At 34.6% G+C, this 22,262-nt stretch overlaps 1 protein-coding gene across 2 annotated transcripts in view; it reads left to right on the top strand.

The window, feature by feature from the left end:
* The window catches only part of LOC141561133 (regucalcin-like), a 61,585-nt gene that overhangs the window by 15,043 nt on the left and 24,280 nt on the right, over positions 1–22,262 (top strand). The window contains exon 1 of one of the 2 annotated variants that reach the window (XM_074300273.1): positions 9,621–9,930. The exons of the other annotated variant lie outside the window; for it this stretch is intronic. The gene's annotated coding sequence lies outside the window, so the exon portion shown is untranslated. Of the gene's footprint in view, positions 1–9,620; positions 9,931–22,262 lie in introns of those variants that run through there. 2 annotated transcript variants of the gene reach the window in all.

Genomic DNA, 22,262 nt, shown 5'->3' with positions numbered 1-22,262 from the left:
AAAGCAAGAAGACTTGAAGAAGGGGATGACACAGACTTGATCTATGATCAAGTTTTTGATGGGGTGAGATTTAGATAAGATATTTATTTAACTTGTTTTATTTGGACTAGGAGGCAGAAGTAGGAGAAATAGGTAGAAGTTGCAAAAAGGCAAATTGAGGAGTGATGTCAAAAGTTATAATTGGACAGGCTGCTCTGGAATTAGTAGATCTCTCTCTCTTTTTTTTTTTTTTTTTAGTAGATCTCTTTTTATTGAAGATTTTTGAAGTTGCTTGCATGACCACTTATTGGGTATGGCATAGTCTAGATTCCTTTGGAGTATAGGTTGGAATCATTGGATACTAATTTCCCTTTCAAATCTCAAATCCTGTGGTTCTGATTCCTTTGATTTCAGCTCCTTTCAGACTAACCTCAACAGTCCCTTCATCTGACCTGTTTTAGACTGATGATATCAAATTCAAATAGAAACAATGGCCACTAATTCATACATAAAAATCTCTGAGAACATATATTGATTTGTTTTAAAGTTTAATATTATTTATGTTTTATTGTATTTTAATATTGTATTTGGAGTTTAGAGCAACTTATTTTATAGAGGCAAAGAATTGGAAACTAATTTGAAGAATAATTGAAATAAATTACCAGTTTTGTCCTATAAAAATGATAAAGGAAAGGTTTCAGAAAGGAAAAAACTGGGAAAACTTGCATGAACTGATGCAGAGTTAACTGAGCAGAACCAGGAGAACAATTTGTATGATGACAGCATAGTAAAGACAAACAACTTTAAAAGGCTAAAGAACCCTGATCATTGTAAGGACTAATCATGACTCCAGGGGACAGATACTGTCTACATCCTTGACAGAGAGGTACTGGACAAAATATGCAGAATGAAATATGAAATTTTGGATATGGCAAATATAGGAATTTGTTTTGCTTAACTATGCATGCTTATTTATAAGCATGGTACTTGAAGGTTTGCTAAGCATTGTATACAGGTTATCTCAAACAATCTTGGAAGTAATTTGCTATTAATAATAATCCATATTACCATCATTTATATTATTTGTATTTATTATATATTGTTTAAATCTAGCTTTGTGTGCTTAGATATTGCTTAACCTAGAATGTGCAAGATGCTTATGTCATGCTGACCTTAGATCCCCTCCAGGGGATCCAGATTGTTATAAGGAATACTTTGATTCCATCTAGTTCTTGTGTTAGATTTCACTTAAAGCTTTTGTTTTGATTTTTCCCAAATCTTATTGAATGTTTAGACTTGTCTGCTGATATACATCTCAAGCAATCTATGTGGCTTATCTGTAAACAGCCTTATTTTTTAAATTACCTAAGTATAGATCACTCAGCTGTTTGTCCTTATTCCCTTTTTCAAATTCTATATAGAGTAAAACTCATAAAGGTTGCTAGGTGACACACTGGATAGAATTAGCCTGAAGTCTGAGCTTCATGAGTTCAAATTTACCTCAATCAACACACACTTGTGACCCTAAGTCAATCACTTCACCCTGTTTGCCTCGGTTTCTTCATCTGCAAAATGAGCTGGAGGAGGAAATGCAAATCACTCCAGAATCTTTACTAAGAAAACTCCAGATGGGGCCATGGAAAGTCTGAACAACAACAAGAGAGCCATACTTTTTTCCATCTCTTCCCTCTGTCTAATAATAAATTTTTTTTCTAAAAATCTTTTTGGGATTTCTTCTCAGAAAACCGTAGCTGTGAAATCTTAGATGTCTTGCCCATAGGTGAACAACTAGTATCTGAGACAGGATTCAAACTCAAATCTCTATGACCCTAAGTCTACACTCTTAATCTGTCTACAATCTAGCTGCTAAATGGCTTTGCTTTTCTTTCTTTTGGAGATGGGAGGGAGAGAAAATAAATGCTTGTTAATTGAAATAAATACAATTTTAAAAATTATTATGCTTGGGTGTCTCTATCTCTCCCCATTATCTTTCTGTTTGAAATTTGTCTTCCCTTATTTAAACAAGTCTCTTCCATGAAGATTCTAAATTAACAGAAGAGAAATGGTAAGTTGCTACACATTTGCTTTTTTAAGAACTTCAAGATAGGTCTTCTCTAGATAAAAGTGTGATGTCTAGGGCCATTCTTAATCATCTTTGTATCTTTATGTCCTTTATATCTTTTCTCATCTATAAAATGGAGTTATAATACCAGTTCTCACTTCACAAGGTTTTGGGATCAAATGAAGTAATATGTATGTATAAAATATTTTGTAGACCATAAAGAGCTATATAAATGTCAGTTGTTTTTATAAAACGTCTGTTGAATGACTAGTGTCCTCCCACTTCTCCCTCCTTTGACCTCTCCTTCCTTCTGACAAATTCAGGTAAACAAGTAAACCTTTATGTTGTCCAAAGCTCTCTATTAAAACATTCCATGCAGACTTCCCGGCCCTCCCTAATAGGCTCCATAATTCTCTCTTCCTCCTCCCCCCTTCTATTTGATCAATAGTTTCTTGGAAGCTGAAATGATTGATTAATTAATTCCTAACAAAAGAGTTAATGACCAATAGTTTTATGAGATCTCTTTCCCCAGATTTTGTTAAAAGAGATCTAAAGTCACTCTCTTTTAACAAAATCTCTAATGGTGAAACATCAACTTTAACATCACTGATAGGCATGTTACTAATTGTCTTCTGTGTGACAACTGGAATGAAGTGATGAAGGTCATGGATTCTGCCTTATACTTCTATTATATTCTATTTTGGGCTATGCACCTAGTGAGAGCTTAATAAATGAAAACTGAATTAACTTCCTTTGTACCAAAAGTTATTTTTGTTCAATTCACCAAACATCTATTATGTATACAGCACTGTGGCAGGTTATGGGGAGATATAAAATTTACTCGAGGTCCTTTATGGAATTTATAGTGATATAGAAGTTTAAGGTATACACATAGATACTAAATATACAATTTAACATACATGTATTTAAGCACCTGCTATTTTCAAGGTGTTATGCTAGACTCTAGTGACACAACAATAGATATGCTAAAAATCACTTCTCAAAAAATTTATAATCTAAAACAATATTATTCACGTGCCTTAAAGAGGAGCCAAAAAATTGCTAGATGAGGATAAGGTTAAATGGGAAGTCATTAGCAACCAAGTGAATGAAAAAATAATTTTCAAAAAAGATGATAGCATTTGGTAACAATTCAAGAGGGGTGAAGAAAGATTGTGTGGGAGGGGTCTTCAGGAATAAGGAAGCACAAAATATGGTCAGGGAACAGAATCATTTAGTTTGACTAGAGCATAGCATGTTTGGAAGAGAAAAATGTGAAATATCTTTCTCAGACAGGGTTTTTATTAATTGAATCTTATTGAAAAGGTGGGACTAGATCCTATCTAAATCCTCTTGGGGATTAAGTTTCCTTTTATACTAAGACTTTTTATTTTCAAAGCATATGCATGGATAATTCTTCAACATTAACCCTTGCAAAGGAGGGCAGCTAGGTGGCACAATGGATAGAGCACCAGCCCTGAATTTTTGGAGAACCAGAGTTTAAATCTGATCTCAAACAACACTTCCTAGCTCTGTGACCCTGGACAAGTAACTTAATCCCAGCTCAGAAAAGAAAAACAAAAAACAAAAAACAAAAAAAAAAACCTTGCAAAGCCTTGTGTTCCAATGCCCCTCCCCGCCCGCCCCCCACTTCTCTCACTCCCTCCCCTAGACAGCATGTAGTCCAGTATGTTAAACTTGGTGGAAATATATGTTAAATCCAACATGTGCATACATATTTATACAATTATCTTGCCATACAAGAAAAATCAAACAGGAAAAAAATGAGAAAAAAAAATAAAAAGCAAGCAAATAACAAAGAGTGCTATGTTTGAATCACACTCAGTTCCCACAATTCTCTCTCTGGGTGTAGATGGCTCTCTTCATCACAAGATCTTTGAATGATCCACTTCCATCAGAATTGATCATCACATAATCTTGCTGTTGCTGTGTACAATGATCTCCTGCTTCTGCTCATTTCACTTAGCATAACCTACAATTTTAATGATTAATTCTTGGTTATTTGACATTTAGATGTAAATATATATTAATATTTATACGGGTAGACCCAAAAAAGTTATAAAGCAGTTTTAAGCTACTAAAATTTAAAATTACATTAAGAATTTTGGTAGAATACTATATCTGTCTGTCTGTCTGTCCATCTATCATCTTTAATCATTTAATCTTTTTTCTATCAATAATTTTTTTATCTTATCTATCATCTTTCTGTGTTTCTCTGACTCTCTGTCTCTCTGTTTATCTCTGTCTCTCTCTGTTTCTGTTTCTGTCTCTCTCTAGTGATGTAGTAGAAAGAAAACTCACACCCTACCTCTGACACATACAGGCTGAGCAAGTCAGTGAAGTGTTCTAAGCATCTCTCTAAAACTATAAGGTGAAGAAAGGTGCTTACCTAACTTAGAAAGGTTTCCTCACCTGGGAGTTCCCTATATGAATGAAATCATAGGTCTAGTTCCTATCCCTATTTAAATACATATTCTTAATTACTGAAAAAGGGCTTAGCTTATTTTTTTAAAAAAATCTATTGCACTTGTTTTAGAGTCATTGACTCTGTGTTTTCATTACATGTTGGCCTGAGTCAGTGTTCTATTAGCCGAAATAATTCTAGAGGGCATGACTGAGCACAAAAAGCTTCCCTTAGCTCCCTTTGCAAATGGAGCATGCCTAGGACAATGCATCACTGCATAGAGAAATCCTTCCTTCCTGGTATTCCTCTGGGTAACAATGGGGATTGGAAGGGAAGCAATAGTGTAGATTTTTTTTATGACTGATGAAATTTGCCATCTGAGAGTCTGAGGGGTTTGTATTCTATATCCTGTCTCTTCAGACTGAGTTTCATTTTTATGAGGAACATTTAACACAGGTTATTCTTGCCACTCTCCTATATTTTATTCTTATGGCTATGTACAATACACATAGAACAAAACATCAGCAAGGGGAAAATATTTCTTTGGGCACACTAATATTACTGAAAATTTGCCTCAATTACACACTGGTATCAGCAGATGTCTGTTTCTATTAAAAGGCATTTTAATTCCAGAATTTTTTTTCCCCAAAAAAATTCTATTTAGGGGCAGCTAGATGGCGCAGTAGATAGAGCAGCAGCCTTGGAGTCAGGAGACTCCAATTTGTCCTCAGACACTTTAGCATTTTCTAGCTGTACGACCCCAGGCAAGTCACTTAACCCTAATTGCCTTGTAAGAAAAAAAAAAAAAAAATCTTAGAAATAATTCAGAGTTTTAGCAAAGTCTCAGGATACAAAATAAATCCACCTAAATCCTCAGCATTTTTATACATTACCAACACAATCCAACAGCAAGAGATACAAAGAGAAATTCCATTCAAAATAACGGTGGATAGTATAAAATATTTGGGAATATATCTACCAAAGGAGAGTCAGGAATTATATGAGCAAAATTACGAAACACTTGCCACAAAAATAAAGTCAGATTTAAATCGTTGGAAAGACATTTAGTGCTCTTGGATAGGCCGAGCAAATATAATTAAGATGACAATACTCCCTAAACTAATCTATTTATTTAGTGCTATACCAATCAGACTCCAAAGAAACTATTTTAATGACCTAGAAAAAATAACAACAGAATTCACATGGAAGAACAAAAGGTGGAGAATTTCAAGGGAAGTAATGAAAAAAAAATTAAATGAAGGTGGTCTAGCTGTACCTGATCTAGAATTATATTATAAAGCAGTAGTCACCAAAACCATTTGGTATTGGCTAAGAAATAGACTAGTTGATCAGTGGCATAGTTTAGGTTCACAGGGCAAGATAGTGAATAAAAATAAGCAATCTAGTGTTTGATAAACCCAAAGATCCCAAATCTTGGGATATGAATTCATTATTTGACAAAAACTGCTGGGAAAACTGGAAATTAGTATGGCAGAAACTAGGCATGGACCCACATTTAACACCACATACTAAGATAAGCTCAAAATGGGTCCAAGATTTAGGCATAAAGAACGAAATCATAAATAAATTGGAGGAACATGGGATGGTTTACCTCTCAGACTTGTGGAGGAGGAAGGAGTTTGTGTCCAAGGGAGAACTAGACACCCATTATTGATCACAAAATAGAAAATTTTGATTATGCCAAATTAAAAAGTTTCTGCACAAACAAAACTAATGCAAACAAGATTAGAAGGGAAGTAACAAATTGGGAAAACATTTTTACAGTTAAAGGTTCTGATAAAGGCCTCATCTCCAAAATATACAGAGAATTGACTTTAATTTATGAGAAATCAAGCCATTCTCCAATTGATAAATGGTCAAAGGATATGAACAAACAATTTTCAGATGATGAAATTAAAACTATTTCCACTCATATGAAAGAGTGTTCCAAATCACTATTGATCATAGAAATGCAAATTAAGACAACTCTGAGATACCACTACACACCGTCAGATTGGCTAAGATGACGGGAACTAATAACGATGAATGTTGGAGGGGCTGTGGGAAAACTGGGACACTGATGCATTGTTGCTGGAGTTGTGAAAGAATCCAACCATTCTGGAGAGCAATCTGGAATTATGCCCCAAAAGTTATCAAACTGTGCATACCCTTTGATCCAGCAGTGCTACTACTGGGCTTATATCCCAAGGAAATACTAAAGAAGGGAAAGGAACCTGTATGTGCCAACATTTTTGTGGCAGCCCTTTTTGTAGTGGCTAGAAACTGGAAAATGAATGGATGTCCATCAATTGGAGAATGGTTGGGTAAATTATGGTATAGGAATGTTATGGAATATTATTGTTCTGTAAGAAATGACCAACTGGAGGAATACAGAGAGGCTTGGAGAAACTTATATCAACTGATGCTGAGTGAAACGAGCAGAACTAGGGGATCATTATACACTTCAACAATGATACTGTATGAGGATGTATTCTGATGGAAGTGGATATCTTCAACATAGAGAAGAGCTAATCCAATTCCAATTGATCAATGATGGACAGAATCAGCTATACCCAGAAAAGGAACACTGGGAAATGAATGTAAACTGAGAGCATTGGTTTTTATTTTGTTTTGTTTTGTTTTGTTTCTCTTCCCAGATTATTTTTACCTTGCGAATACAATCCTTCCTTTGCAACAACAACAACAAAATTCGGTTCTGCACATATATATTGTACCTAGGATATACTATAAGATATTTAATATGTATGGGAATGCCTGCCATCTAGGGGAGGGGGTGGAGGGAAGGAGGGGAAAAATTCGGAACAGCAGGGAGTACAAGGGATAATGTTGTTAAAAAAAAAAAAAATTACCTATGCATATATACTGTCAAAGAAAATGTTATAATTATAAAAATTAATAAAAAGAAAGAAAGAAAGAAAGAAAGAAAGAAAGAAAGAAAGAAAGAAAGAAAGAAAGAAAGAAAGAAAGAAAGAAAGAAAGAAAGAAAGGAAGGAAGGAAGGAAGGAAGGAAGGAAGGAAGGAAGGAAGGAAGGAAGGAAGGAAGGAAGGAAGGAAGGAAGGAAGGAAGAAAGAAAGAAAGAGAGAGAGAGAAAGAGAGAGAGAAAGAACAAAGAAAGAAAAAAAATCTATTTAAAAGCACTTGCACACCTAACATGTGTCAGATGCAAAAGGTCTTGCTGGCTTGAGGCTACAAGATCTTTATCTACTATACTACTACTACTACTACTACTACTACTACTACTACTACACACACACACACACACACACACACACACACACACATATTACACTTTCATCTCCCTACTCAGGAGGAGCACTACTCTGGAAGGACAACTCTGTGACTAAACTATACAGTTATCCCTTCCACATCATAATTTTCCAATCATGGTTTTAATATATTGCAAGTCAGCATAAGAAATCAAGTGGGAATTTTGGGGGAGTTTTGTGGAAGTCATAGATGACATATAAAGGCAGCCAGCAGATGAAACAAACAAAAAAAAGTTTAGAAACTCAGAAATGCATAAAATATATGCATAGAATTACACAATATCAACATCTTTTCTCATTTAATACTAATGTAATTCAGACATTTTCTCTGGTATGAAGAGTCAGCCAAAAATTTTTATGCAGATTTTCCAAATTGCTGGGGTGCCATACCTCTAACTCCCATGCCCTTAACCCTGGCAATGGGGAAGGCAATGTATTGTGTAAGCATAAGGATACATAACTCCTTATTAACTGAAGAAGGAGCTTTGAGAGAGGTGATTCAGAGAGTCAGTCTCCTAGCATTTAAGTCCCACTATGTCCCAGACACTGTGCTAAATGCTCAATATACTAAAAAGGTGCTAGACCCTGCTCTCAAGGAGCTCAAAATCTAATGGGAGAGACAACATACAAACAACTATGTTTGATCTTTGGCAAAGCACTCTGAGCTCGTATTGGTCTGATCAGCCACAGTGGGACATACTGCAATTTGACTCTAACATAGTGATGTCATTTTGGTCCTTTTCTAGAATGAAGGACATCAATCAACCATTTTGTTCAAGACTTGAATTAAAAAAAAAAAAAAAGAATGAAAGAAACTATGTGAAAAAATAGCATGCTTCAGTCTACATTCAAACAATAGCAATTCTTTTTCTAGAGGTGGATAGTATGCTTCATCCTTTGTCCTTTGGGATTGGAAAGACCTACAGTTTCATTCTCATTTTGCTATTTACTACCTGTTCCTATAGTGCTTATTACTTGATTGGATCCATACTTTTCAAGTATAAAATAACATTGTCATTTGTATTTCTATATTGTTTTATGATTTTTCAAGACTTTTCGCTCTCCTTACAATGATCACCAATATGGTTGTTCCATTTTATAGATGGAGAAAAACCTTGAGAATTAAAAAGACTAAATGAATTGCCTAGAATATAAGAGTTTGGATTTAAAGGTGATATTAAAATCACGGGAAAACCTGTCACTATTTGCCTCAGTTTCCTCATCTGTAAAATAAGCTAGAGAAGGAAATAGTAAATCAGCCCAGTTTCTTTGCCAAGAAAATTCCAAAATGGGGTCGACTTTAACAACACAATGACAAAACCTCTCCAATCCATCCTCCATCCAGCTGCTAAAGTGATTTTCTTAACGCCTAGTCTGACCACACTATAATCAACTGCAAATAACTTCTCTATTATCAGCAATTTCAGGGGAGACACAATGAAAAATGTTATCCACTTCCAGAGAAAGAACTAATGGAGTCTGAATGTAGATCAAAGTACATCATCTTTTAAACTTTATTTTTCTTGGGATTTTTTTTTTTGATTTGTGTTTTTTTTTCCAAAACATGATTAATATGGAAATGTATTTTGCATGACTGCACATGAAATTGCAGAGGGAGATAATTTGGAACTCAAAAAAAAAAAAAAAGTTTGCCGAAAGAAGCAATTTCTAGGTCGGATTAGTTGCTGGAAATGGAAAGGAAATAGGGAATAGTTTCAAGGGGGTAAGCCTTCCAACAATAAAAGTGCCTAAAAGGAAGGTTTTCCTTTAAAAGGTACTCGAGTTCGGCTGAAGTTCAAATTCACAATTACCACCTCTCTCCCTGCCCCCAAACACTCTTCTCTATTAAAGTGGATAGGTTACCATGACAACAGAGTGTGGCAATTATTCCGCTAAGTGGCTTCTCTCCACTCTGGGAAGGTTTTGCCTTAAAATGACTCTTTATTATAGGAGATGAAGTACTGGTAATTTTCAAGTGACAGGGCTGTCAAATTGTGATCGTTGGCTAATTCCTCCTGAAACCATAATTATGAGTTACACCGTTTTATTACTGATAGAGAGGCAATCAGGAGAACTGCCTGTGTTGCCGTCCCGGCCTTGGCAACATTGCTCACTTAGGCTGCCTGGGTAGCGATTCGGCAGATTTCTTCAGGCTCTGACCATCAAGAGGACCCAGGTAACAGAACGTGATCGTAGAGAATTCTGGGATTTTCTTTTCTTAAATAAGCTAATGACCTAGCTTCCTGCATTTACAATGCTGCAGAAGGGGACGGGAGGAAACTGTAAGAAAATGTTGAATACGTAGGAGACAGCAGAGACAGTTTGGAGTGTAGGGCTGCACCTGACTGAAGTCAAGAAGGCAAGGGTTCAAATCCCTCAGCAGATGCTCATTATGTGATATTGCACTTAACTTCTCAGAATAAGGGGAGGTGGAGGGCGCCGTGCTTTAGGATTTATTTCTACTTACATCATAGATCATTTGCTATGTGTGTTGGTAGAGAGTTCCCATACTAAAATCATTGCTCCCTCGTTTAAGTATAAAAAATATAAAAGAGTAACTAGGTAATGAAGTGGTTATAGTGGACTTGCCTCTCAACTTTGCACTCTGGGCAAATCTCAACTTTTCTCAGCCTCAGTTTTCTCATCCATAAAATGGAGATAATGATAATAAGAGCATTTACTTCAGAGTTTCTGTTCTCAAATGAGATTATACCTGTAAAATACTTTTCCTTCAAGAGATATATAAATGCGGGGGATCATAGGAGTCAATAAATAAAATCATCTAATTGATTTATAAATATATTCATCTATCCTGAGTTTCTAGGAATCCAAAAAAATTTTTTTTTCCAAAATAAAAACAATCTGGGGAAGATTTCAAATCTGAAAGGCTTGATATGTTTTGTATAGTATACTGGAAAAAGCCCTAGATTTGGGTGTGGGTCCTGCCTGCCATTTAAAAATTTGTTTTGGGAAAGTGAAGTATCACAGGTTTAGAGCTGGAGGATATTTTAAGGGTTATCCCATCCAATCTCTGTATTTGTTTATTTACTTATGTATTATTATAGATTTTTATGAGGAAACTGAGACTCAGAGAAAGGGCCTCACCCTAAGTGATTTAATCAAGGTCACACAGTGCTGATATATGAATTTATATCTTTTTATTCCAAATTTGGCGTACTTTCCATTGAATCACCTAATAAGCCTCACTGAGCTTCAGTTTCTTCATCTAAAAAATGGAAAAAATAATTTGTCCTACCTACCTCACGGGGTTGTTGTAAAGCTCAAATAAACTAATGTATATAAAGTACTTTGTTACCATAAACTACTATATAAATGGAAGGTGTCATTATATTCAATATTATAATAACACCATTCGGATAAAAAAATGGCAAAGATTTATAAGAGGTGTGACATTGCCAATTTGGCTTTTTTCCTCCTTAAAATTGCTTACTTTCTACTTCAAATATGTCCTAGGGCTATCAATAAAAGTCAAGTTTATTACCAATGTAAGATTTCTTCTGGATTCCTTTTTGAAAGACAGGCTTCATTCCAAAGGAGGGAGGCTCCTCACCCCCATCTCCTGTGTATTTATTCTATACATCTTCAAGTGAATTGCTGTTACTCCCTTTTTATGATCAGAGGATTGTACAGAAACCTCCTACTTATGTATCATGAAAACTTTCTTTGAAGTGAGTTAGGAAATCCTGGATGAGACCAAATAACACATCAAAAAATGAAGTTGAATATATTCTAAGAGACAGGAAATGACTGGTAGCCAATACAATAAGCATATAGCAGATGAGGACTCATTGGTTATTGATGTGAGAGTCATTTCTCAACAAACTGCTCATATATAATGAGATCATCAACTGGTTAGAGGAAGGATCAAATCAATATCAAATTAGAATAGTAATAAAATTAGAAAAAAAAAGAAAATATTGCATACAATTGAAGCAATTCCAGCTTGAGTATTTAAACAAGCTGTTGATACTAAAAATGAGAATTCAATAAAAGAAGATGGACTGACAAAGACATTGATATTTCCTAAGGAAGTTTATGATGTAATCAATCATTATAACAAGGAGACCAAATGAGGCTATTAACCTCCATCAACAGGAAACATATGGTCTCTTTTATAAGTCGAGAGATAAGGCAACCAGGGGCAACAGTAGTTTGTTTATAAGGTAAACTTTCCAAATTGCTGGAAATCTTATGGAAGGGAATAGTAGAAACTTATGAACAGTTTTGAGTTCATAAAATAGGTGGAAGTAGTGGAAGGAAAAATAAATTTATAGAAAAATTGGCAGGAGATCTTGCTTAGCTAAATCATCCTCAGAGCACTAAGGATAGAAGGAAGGAAGACAACCAAATAGATTTTTCTAAATGGAAAAGTCCAGTCTAAAAATGATGGTGCAGACACAAAATTTGGATTCTAGCATCACTGTGTGATGTGCTGCATAAAGTCAAAATAATACTAAAGAAAACAAGTGGGAAGAGCAGCTGTACCAGATCAAATAAACATAGCAAAGGTTCATGTTGGAAGCAGCATAATGTTCAAGGTGTTAGGGAATTGATTTCTGTGATATCTGAAAGGTATCCAAAACAATTTTTTCCAACAAACCAAATGTTTCAGAAAAAAATCAGACTATACTATTACAGAGGAAAGTTATTAAGTAAATATTAAAAATTACTGACTCATATTCCTACTTTCCCATCTCTAGAAATTTTTTCTTAGAATAAACTGTCTATACATCAAGGACATATTCAATGAAGATGTTGAAAAAAGAATATCTAATTTTTTAAAAGATATTCTACAGCAAAGCACTTCTTTAGAATCATCCAATTGTTTGAAAAAGTCAGATAATATAAAATCCTGATATGCTTATTTGGAAGGAGAAGGAAATAAGTGTTTATAAAACATCTACTATGTGTCAGGCACTGTGCTAAATAAATAACAAACATTATCTCACTTGACCAACAACCCTGCCAGATAAATGTTATTTTTTTACAGTTGAGGAAACTAAGGCAAATTGAAGTCAAGAGACCAGGATCACACAGCTAAGAAGTGTTTCAGGTTAGATTTGAACTCAGGTCCAGCTCTATTCATTGTGTTATCTGGATCCCTATTATTATTTGTTAACTGCATATTGTTGCCTTAAAGACTCTCTTCAAATAAAATATCTGTTATGTATATATTAAAATGATGCAAAATTCCTTGAAAGTGTAACAATAAAATTTTGTTTAGCCGTCCTCTGATTTTTAGAATCAAGTGCATAAAACAGAGAGGCATATTCTTTTTTTAAATAGTATTTTATTTTTTTCAATTACATGTAAAGACAATTTTTACATCCATTTAAGTTTTTTTAATTCCAAATTTTTCTCTCTCTTTCCTTCCTCTTTAATTTCTAAAGTGGTAAGTAATTTGATGGATGTATGTGCAGTTGTGTAAAACATTTCCATATTAGTTATGTTGTAAAAGAAGAAACAGAACAAAAGGGAAAAACCATGAAAAAAAGTGAAGTGAAAATAGTATTCTTCAACCTGCATTCAGGCTATCAGTTCTTTCTTTCGATGTGGATAACATTTTCTAGCATGAGTTCTTTTGGAATTTTATTGCTGAGAAGAGCTAAATCATTCATGGTTGAGTATGTTATTGTCACTATCTTTGTACAATGTTCTCCTGGTTCTGTTCATTTTACTTTGTATCAGTTTATGTAAGCCTCTCCAGTTTTTTTCTGAAATCTGCTTGCAGAGAGACATATTCTTACCAGAGATGTTTGCCTCTGTCATGAAAAAAATCCAGTGTAGTGTCATTCTACAATGAAAGAGAAATTCCTTAGAAATTGAGAGGTTCTCCAGACTCTCCAGTTTAGAAATAGAATTGTATTGATTTCACTAAAGCCTGAAATATTACAGAGCCTTCTAAAAATGATCTATAATCAATTAAAATAATTTTCCTAACTAATCATACCTAAAAGAGCTATATGAATAAAGGATGAGAAACATGATATGAAATTAGATGGACAATATATAGAACTGGTCCATCAGAACATGTCTTGGACACAATGGATAGACAAGTGAATTGCACTCAGAGTTGAATGGTAAGCTCAATTTGGGGAGGGTGTTACTGTTTTGTACTTTTTAACAATATTCTTACAATGATCAAAGAGCTTTGTGGTATCATGGATAGAGAGCTGACCTCAGAATCAGGAAGACTCCAGTTCAAATCCTGCCTCTGACATATATATAGTGACTGTTACTTAATGGGCTAGTTACTTAATCTCTTGCTCCTCTAGACAACGCTAATGTTTTAAGTTGCAGTGAAGGTGACTTTCAGTGCATGCAAGTAGCAGACATCCCCCCCCCATATATTCCAGTGCTAGGTATAATATCTGGCATATGGTGGGCACTTTTAATAAATCTGGTTTGAAGTAACTTGACTCATATATATTTTAATCAATTAAAAATTCTTACCAGAACAAGGGTCTCTGGACTCCAAGTCTAGGAGTCTTTTTAATTTATCATGCTACATTCTCCAATGAGAAAGAAAAACAACAATAAAAGAAAAGAATAAATATATGAGACACTCCAAATGGGAAAGAAAAAAAAAAGTCAAGCGAAAAAGAGAATAATTTTTGTGATTACATTGGATACAATGATAAAAATGAAATTAGTTTACTTTGGAATATATAGGGGGATGTCTGCTACTTGCATGCATTTCCTACATCATACCAATTACTAAACCAGATTATTTCTTTCAAAATACCTTTCTGTAAAGAAAGTCTTATTTTATTATTAGATCTTAGAATCATTTATTCTGACTCAGAGAGACAAAACCATTATTCATGAAGAAAAACTAAAATTGTCCAATAAGGAATCATTCTTCAAAACCTGAGTGCAATCTAACTTTTCGTCAGCATATGATAGGCTTCCTTATCAATGAAACAGGCAAAGAGGGTGTTGAAAATTGACCTGATTATTCTAGGAGGGAGAGGTAGGCAATAGGCATGATGCAGAGTATTTCATAAAGATGATTGAACTGGAATTACCTGGGTTGAGGTACTTTCCAACTCTAGATCAGAGGAGACAGAATATGATGAAAGCAAAAAAAAAAAAAAAGGATCTGGAAAAAGCACTATGGATAATAGCAGGAAGGAGAGATCACTTTGAAGTTGGGGGTGAGGGAAATGTATCAAATATTATTAAAGTCTTTCTGAGGTGCAGTAGATAGAGGTCCACGCCTAGAGTCAAGAAGATTCATCTTCCTGATTTTAAATCTGGTCTCAGACACATACCATATAAAGCATTAGACATGACTGAAACAACTGCTCTTTGGCTCTAGAATATTAGAGCAGTTTTCCTTGATAATTTCCTAAAACATATTGTTCAGGTTCTTTTTTTTTTTTTGGCTAATGGCTTTCAGGAAGTGCAATAATTCTTAAATTCTCTATTTTCCCAAGCCAGTTGATTTTCCAATTAGATTTTTTACATTTTCTCCTATTTTTTTGTATTATTTTAATTTTGCTTGATTGATCCTTGATGTTTCCTAGAGTCATTAGCTTCCGCTCGCTCAATTTTAATTTTTAATGAATTGTTTTCTTTAGTTAGCTTTTTACCTCCTTTTCCATTTGGTCAACTCTAGTTTTTTTTTAAGGAGTTTTCTTCAACCAATTTTTTGTGCTTCCTTTTCCAAATTGTTGACTCTTTTTTTCATAATTCTCCTTCACAACTCATTTCTCGATTTTTCTTCTATCTCTCCTTCTTGATTCTGGAAATTCTTTTTGAGCTTTTCCAAGAGAACTTTTTGAGCTTGAGACCAATTTGTATTTATCTTTGAGGTTTCATACATAGGCATTTTGCCATTACTATCCTCTTCTGATTTTGTGTTCTGATCTTTCTTGACACTATATTAGCTTTCTATGGTTAGGGCTTTTTTTTTGTTTGTTTTTGCATTCATTTTTATAAGTTGAGTTCTACTCCTAGAATGCAAGGGTCACTGTTCCTTGCTTCTTTTTGCTGTGGGACAGGTTCCTTATCACTGACTTTCCTCACTGGGGCTAAAGTTAGCTGGTGACTTGTCCACTGTGCTAGGTTTCACCTGTAGTGGCAGGGTTCTGAGGCTGGAAACTTCACTTCTGGCCTGCTGTGCCATTACCTACTGAGTCAGGATCCAGGAGCTGCTAAATTGTATTACAGCTAAGAGCCTCCCACTAGGTGGCTCACAATCTAGTGCTTGTATTGGGCTGTGCTACCTATTTACGGAAGTGAGACAGACTTTTTCTGAAGTGATTTTAAGTTATTTTAAGCTGAAAAATTGTTTCACTGTCTTTTTATGGATTCTGTCATTCTCAAATCCATTCAGAGACTTGATTTACTGTTGTTTTCAATGGAAACCAAGGACAACTCAGGCAAATTCCTGGCTTTTTCTCTGCCATCTTGGCTCTGCCCTCAGAAAAATCACTTTAGCAGCTGTGTGTGGGATGGATTTGAGTATGTGTATGGGAAAGAGACAGATAGACCTGAAGCAGAGAGAATAACTAAAAAATAATTACAATTGTCTGGGCAGGAAGTGATGAGGAACTGACTGAGGGTTGCATCTGTGCGACTGAAGAGAAGGAGGTATATAAAAGATGCTGTGGAGAAATGAACAAAGTTTGACAAATGAATAGATATGTTATTTGTCCTTCATTTTCAAAGAAAATCAATGACATTGCCATGGTGATATGTTGACTCATGACTGAATTGGATTTAAGTAAGGCAGAGTTGTACAAAGTCATCAACCTCACTTTTTCAGAGTCATTGAAATACAAGGGCAAGACAAAAATCAAAATGACTAGCAATGTCCCAGGATGCAGTGGATAATCTTTGACATCTTTGATGTCTGACCAAGCTCTTAAGTGCTCCACAACACCTGCTTCAGCTACCATGAGATGAAAGTTGAACTAATAAAATCCTTAAGTGGGATAAAATAAAGGGAAAGGAGAAGACTCAGAACAGAACCTTGAAGGACACCAAGAGTTAGTGGTCATTATTTGAATGTAGATGAAACAAAGGAAAGTGAGACTAAGATGTCTAGGAGGTAATTGGAAGTATTGGAATGGAGTTCTAGTAAAAGATCAAGTGTGAGACATTTAGAATAAGGAATTATTTTTATAGGAGGGATAATTGAGCAATGATAACTGGTGAGATTACCAAAAGAGAGGAGAGAAAAAAAGGTCAAAGACACAATTAGTGAATGTTAATCTATCAATTAATTAACAAACATTTATTAAATGTTTATTATATCCTAGGTATCCATGCTCACTTTGGGAGCCTTCTGTACCTAATGAATTCCACCACTCTATTTCTTAGCCAGTACTAGATAGTTTTGATGATTATTGCTTTATAATATAATTTAAGATTTGGTATGGTTAAGCCACATTTTTTTCACATTTGTTTTCATTGATTCCTTTGATATTTTTGACTTTTTGGTCTTCCAGATGAATGTTAAAAAAAAAATTTTGGTAGTTTGAGTGGGTAGGCACTAATAAGTAGATTAATTTAGGCGGAATTGTCATCTTTATTATATTGTCATAATCTACTCATGAACAATTAATATTTTCCCCATTGTTTACATCTGACCTTATTTGCACTAAAAATGTTTTGGAAATGTATTTATATAGTTCCTGGATTTATCCTGGCAGGTAGACTTCCAAATAATTTATATTGTCTATACTTATTTTAAAAGGAATTTTTCTTTCTATGACATGTTGCTGGACTTTTTTTTTTTTTGGTAATATATAGAAATGTTGATGATTATATGGGCTTATTTTATATCATGCAACTTTGCTAAAGTTGTTAATTATTTCAACTAGTTTTTTTTTCAACTAGTTTTTTAATTGGTTCTCTAGGATTCTATAAGTATACCCATTTTTTATCTGCAAACGTGATAGCTTTCTTTCCATACTGTCTATTCTAATTCCTTCAGTTTCTTCTTCTTTTATTGCTATAGCTAACATTTCTAGCTCATTATTGAAAAATAGTAATGACAGTGGGCTGGCTAGATCCTATTTTTAAAATGAACTTAGATTCTAATGGGAGAACCATGATGTAAATAAATAAATATATAGAAGATATATCCAAAGTTAAAAAAAGGGTAACTTTGGAGGGGAGGTTTTTATTTAATCAACAAGCATTTATGGAGATCCTAGTATTTATCAGGCAAAGACTTCCCTACCCTTGAGTATTTGGATGGTCATCACAATGAGAATTGAAATCACAGAAGATGGTGACAAAAATTAGGGCAAAAAGGAAAGCTATATGCCTAATGCTAAAATAATTGGATAAGATAGGAACATGTTCTAGAAATACAAGGACTGCAGCAGACTAAAGTGATGATAGAAGACCAAAGGTCTAGGAGAAGCAGTGAAGAGGAAGGAGTGTGCTAACTCCTTCTGAGTCTATCATTGGACGATAAAGAAATTGGTGTCTCCAATAGAAGGTCAGGTTTTATTTAGTACTAGGAGATGGAATGAGTATAAGAAGAGATGGAAAATGAAGGGAAGCTTGCTAATGATTTAATGAGGACTTGAGATACCATCCTAGAAGAGTTAAGGAGAAGAGAGGTAGGACTAAACTGAACAAGGATAAAGATGGTTATAGATCACACAGAAGAGGAATTTTTGACTAGAAAACCAAGAATTTTAAATCATGAGGATTAGAGGCAGCTGGTAAGATGGCCAATAATAGCACCCCTTTCCAAGCTTCTATGGCTCATTGCTTAGGTTTTTGACATCATAGAATGAGTCTAAATTAGCAATTGTTTTCTGTTCTGCCCAGAACAGAAAATCTTTCTCTTCCAGACTGACATTTTGTGATGGCAAATTAAGCCATCTTTTGTCTCAATTTTCATTGACCTTAATCACTGAATGGGCGTTGCCTCAGATAAACTGAGTTCTGGGAAAGACTTTAACTTAGAAAGGCCAAGATCATTCATTGCATCCTGGCCATCATCAAAACTTTTGTCTTGCCTCTGGACTTCAATAACTCTGGAGGGAAGAGTGAAGCTGATATCCGCAGCTATGGCCTTACTTAAATCCAATTGACAAGGAAGTCAAAACATCAACCCTAACAAAGATGAAAAGAGAATGAGATTTGGAGTTGGTGTATATAGATTTGAATTTCAGCTCTTCTATTTATTGCCAATGTGAATGTAGACAAATCATTTAATCTCCACAGATTTTAGTTTTCTATGAGTATTCAGTATTCTATGGAATGAAAGAGTTGGATCTGATGACTTTTGACTTTTCTTCTAGCATAAGATCTACAAGCTTATGGATAGGTTCTAATCATGGTGATGGGGAAAGATACTGTAGTGTGGTTTGTGTGAATCAAATTCCAAACAGATAACAACTATAATGTAGATAGGGTTCATAATGACCATATTCCAGGTGATTTGGCAGGTTTGATAGCCTGGAGAGTCAGGAGGGGAGTATTGGTGAATAGTGCAAGAAGAAAGGGAGGAAGGCCAGAGGAATCCTTTAGACTTGATTGCATTAGGGAAGGACCAATGATGGATGGCATGGAAAACAGAGTTGGAAACAGGTTTTACTATATTCCTTCCTAGGTAAATAATAACAACCATTAACATTTATATAGCATTTTAAAGTTTGTAAAGTGTTTTGCAAATATCTTGTTTTCTCCTCATTCTGAGGGGTAGATGTTATTATTATCTCTGAAGAAACTGAGCCAGACAGTGATTAAAGCGACTTGCCCAAAGTAACATAAATAGTAGATATTGGAGGCCAGAATTGATCTCAGGTCTTCTTGATTCCTGATCCTAAATGCTAAACATTTTGCCACTTAACTGTGTAGGTGAAATATGTGTACAACATATATGTAAACTGTGTAGATAGAATCCTTAAGAAAAATTCATCTCAAATTCATGATGAGCAGTGAGTTAGTTACTAGACTACCCAAAATATATTTTCATTAGTATGAATACTCCTTCCACAAACAAATCACATAGCCCCTCTCTACTTTAACAGTTTCATAAGTTTCTGTGGCCAAAAAAAGTCATTACATGGTGGTTTACCTCAGTTTCTCTGCACTTCATCAGGCAGTCTTCAATTAATCAATCAACAAGGATTTAGTCAGTACTAAGACATACAAAATATTCAAGAAACATAATTTCTGGGTGATTATTTATTTTATTAATCATGGCTAGCAAATAATTTAAAATTTTTTCTAACTTATTTGATATTTTATTTTCCCCAGCTACATCATTCTCAAGAATGTAAAATAATTTTAAACATTTGTTTTATAAAATTTTGCATTCCAGATTCTCTGTCTTCTTCTTTCTACCTTATCTCCCCTCATTGAAAAGTCATATGCATTTCCATAAAAGTCATGTCTTGCAAGTAATTAATAAAAGGATGGTCATTTAGTTGTATCTCTTAAATCAATGATACATCATGGTGGCCTCTTAATGCTTATATGCCCTTAGAAAAATGGGTATTTCTAACAGGCAGAACTCAATTCTAATTGCCTAATATTTAATGAGAATGGATATTATAAGAGAGATGGGCCCATTTTATTTTATTTTTAGAAGAATATTTTTTACTTGTTTTTCTTAATTTTTTAAAAACATATATATAGATAATTCTGCAACATTAGCATTTGCAAAACTTTGTGTTCTAGTTCCACACCCCCTTCTCTCACCCCTCCTCCTCTAGATGGCAAGTAGTCCAGTATATGTTAAACATGGTAGAAATATATGTTAAATCCAATATATGTGTACATATTAATACAATTATCTTGCTGTACTAGAAAAATCAAATCAAACCAGAAAAAAAAATGATGAAGAAAATAAAATGCAAGCAAACAACAACAAAGAGAGTGAGAATGCTATGTTGTAATTCACATTCAGTTCCCACAGTCCTCTCTCTGGGTGTAGATGGCTCTTTTGATCATAAGACCATTGAAACTGGTCTGAATTATCTCATTGTTGAAGAGATCCAAGTCCATTAGAATTGATCATTGTATATTATTGCTGTTGCCGTGTACAATAATCTCCTGGTTCTGCTTATTTCACTCAGCATCAATTCATGTAAGTCTCTCCAGGCCTTTCTGAAATCATCCTGTTGGTCATTTCTTACAAAACAATAATATTCCATAACATTCATATACCACAATTTATTCAGCCATTCTCCAATTGATAGGCATCCGTTCATTTTCCAGTTTCTGGCCACTACAAAGAGGGCTGCCACAAACATTTTGGCACATACAGGTCCCTTTCCCTTCTTTAAAATCTCTTTGGGATATAAGCCCAGTAGTAACACTGCTGGGTCAAAAGGCATGCACAGTTTGATAACTTTTTAAGCATGGTTCCAAATCACTCTCCAGAATGGCTGGATGTATTCACAATTGCACCAACAATGTGAGATGGGCCCATTTTAATGAGGGGACTTGACTTACTCCCAGATCATATCTAACCTTGAGCAATCTAGATAAAGGTTCTACCTCTTTTCTACCCCAGACCCACCAAGTCCGAGTAGAACAAAATGGGCTACAATTCACCTAGATTAAATTATTTTACTTTTGAGTTAGAACTAATTTTCCCCAGTTGGGTGGAGTCTGAACAAGATTGAAGAGAATGTTAAAATCCTATCTCATTTGCAGCTATATTGCCCAGGGGTGGGATTTGACCTAATAAAGAATGAGGAAATAAAAAGGGAAACAATCCTGGATGTCCCCAGTAGTAAATGGTTATTAATATGTGAGAGAAATAATTGTTTCTCTTATTACCAAGTGTTAAGAACTGTGTTAAGCAATGGGGACACAAAGACAAAAAAGAAACAGTTTTGCAGAAGATTTGTGTTCTATTGAATATTGAATAGAATATATATACAAGAATGTGCACAATTTCTACAAAAATAATATTAAGAAATTATTAGGTAGTTGGGAGGCATCAAGAAAACCTTCATGTTGGAGGTGGTTGTTATTGTGATGCTTTAGTTGTATCCAACTCTTCATGATCCCATTTCTTGGTAGAAATAATGGAGTGGTTTGTCATTTCCTTCTCTGACTCATTTTACAAATTAGGAAACTGAGGCAAATGTGACTTGTCCAGGATTCGCACAGCTAGTAAATATTTGAGGCCAGATTTGAACTCATGAAGATGTCTTTCTGATTCCAAGTCCAATGTTCTATCGGTTATACCATCTAGCTACATGATGTTGGAATGTACAACTCTTTAATTAATAAATATTCTCACCCTTGAAACCTTTCCAGCTAAGTGGGATCTATGAGAACTTGTGTCCTACTGACATAGCCCTTGAGTAGAACTTCTATATGTTCTCTCTGTTGACAGGCCTATGATGGCCATCAAATTTCAAAAGTACATGCATATGATGGACATTTGATTACCTGAAGTATTAGACCTGACCCTATTACCTGTCTTTCACAACAGCATTACTTTTCCTTAAGTTCTTTATTTAGTGAAGACCTGGGCTTCATTTAGTAACAGTC

This window comes from Sminthopsis crassicaudata, chromosome 3 (genome assembly GCF_048593235.1).
Source record: "Sminthopsis crassicaudata isolate SCR6 chromosome 3, ASM4859323v1, whole genome shotgun sequence".
In the NCBI taxonomy this organism is placed as follows: Eukaryota; Metazoa; Chordata; class Mammalia; order Dasyuromorphia; family Dasyuridae; genus Sminthopsis; species Sminthopsis crassicaudata.
The sequence above is the reverse complement of the archived record's forward strand: the minus strand, read 5'-3'. Positions and strand labels throughout refer to the sequence as shown.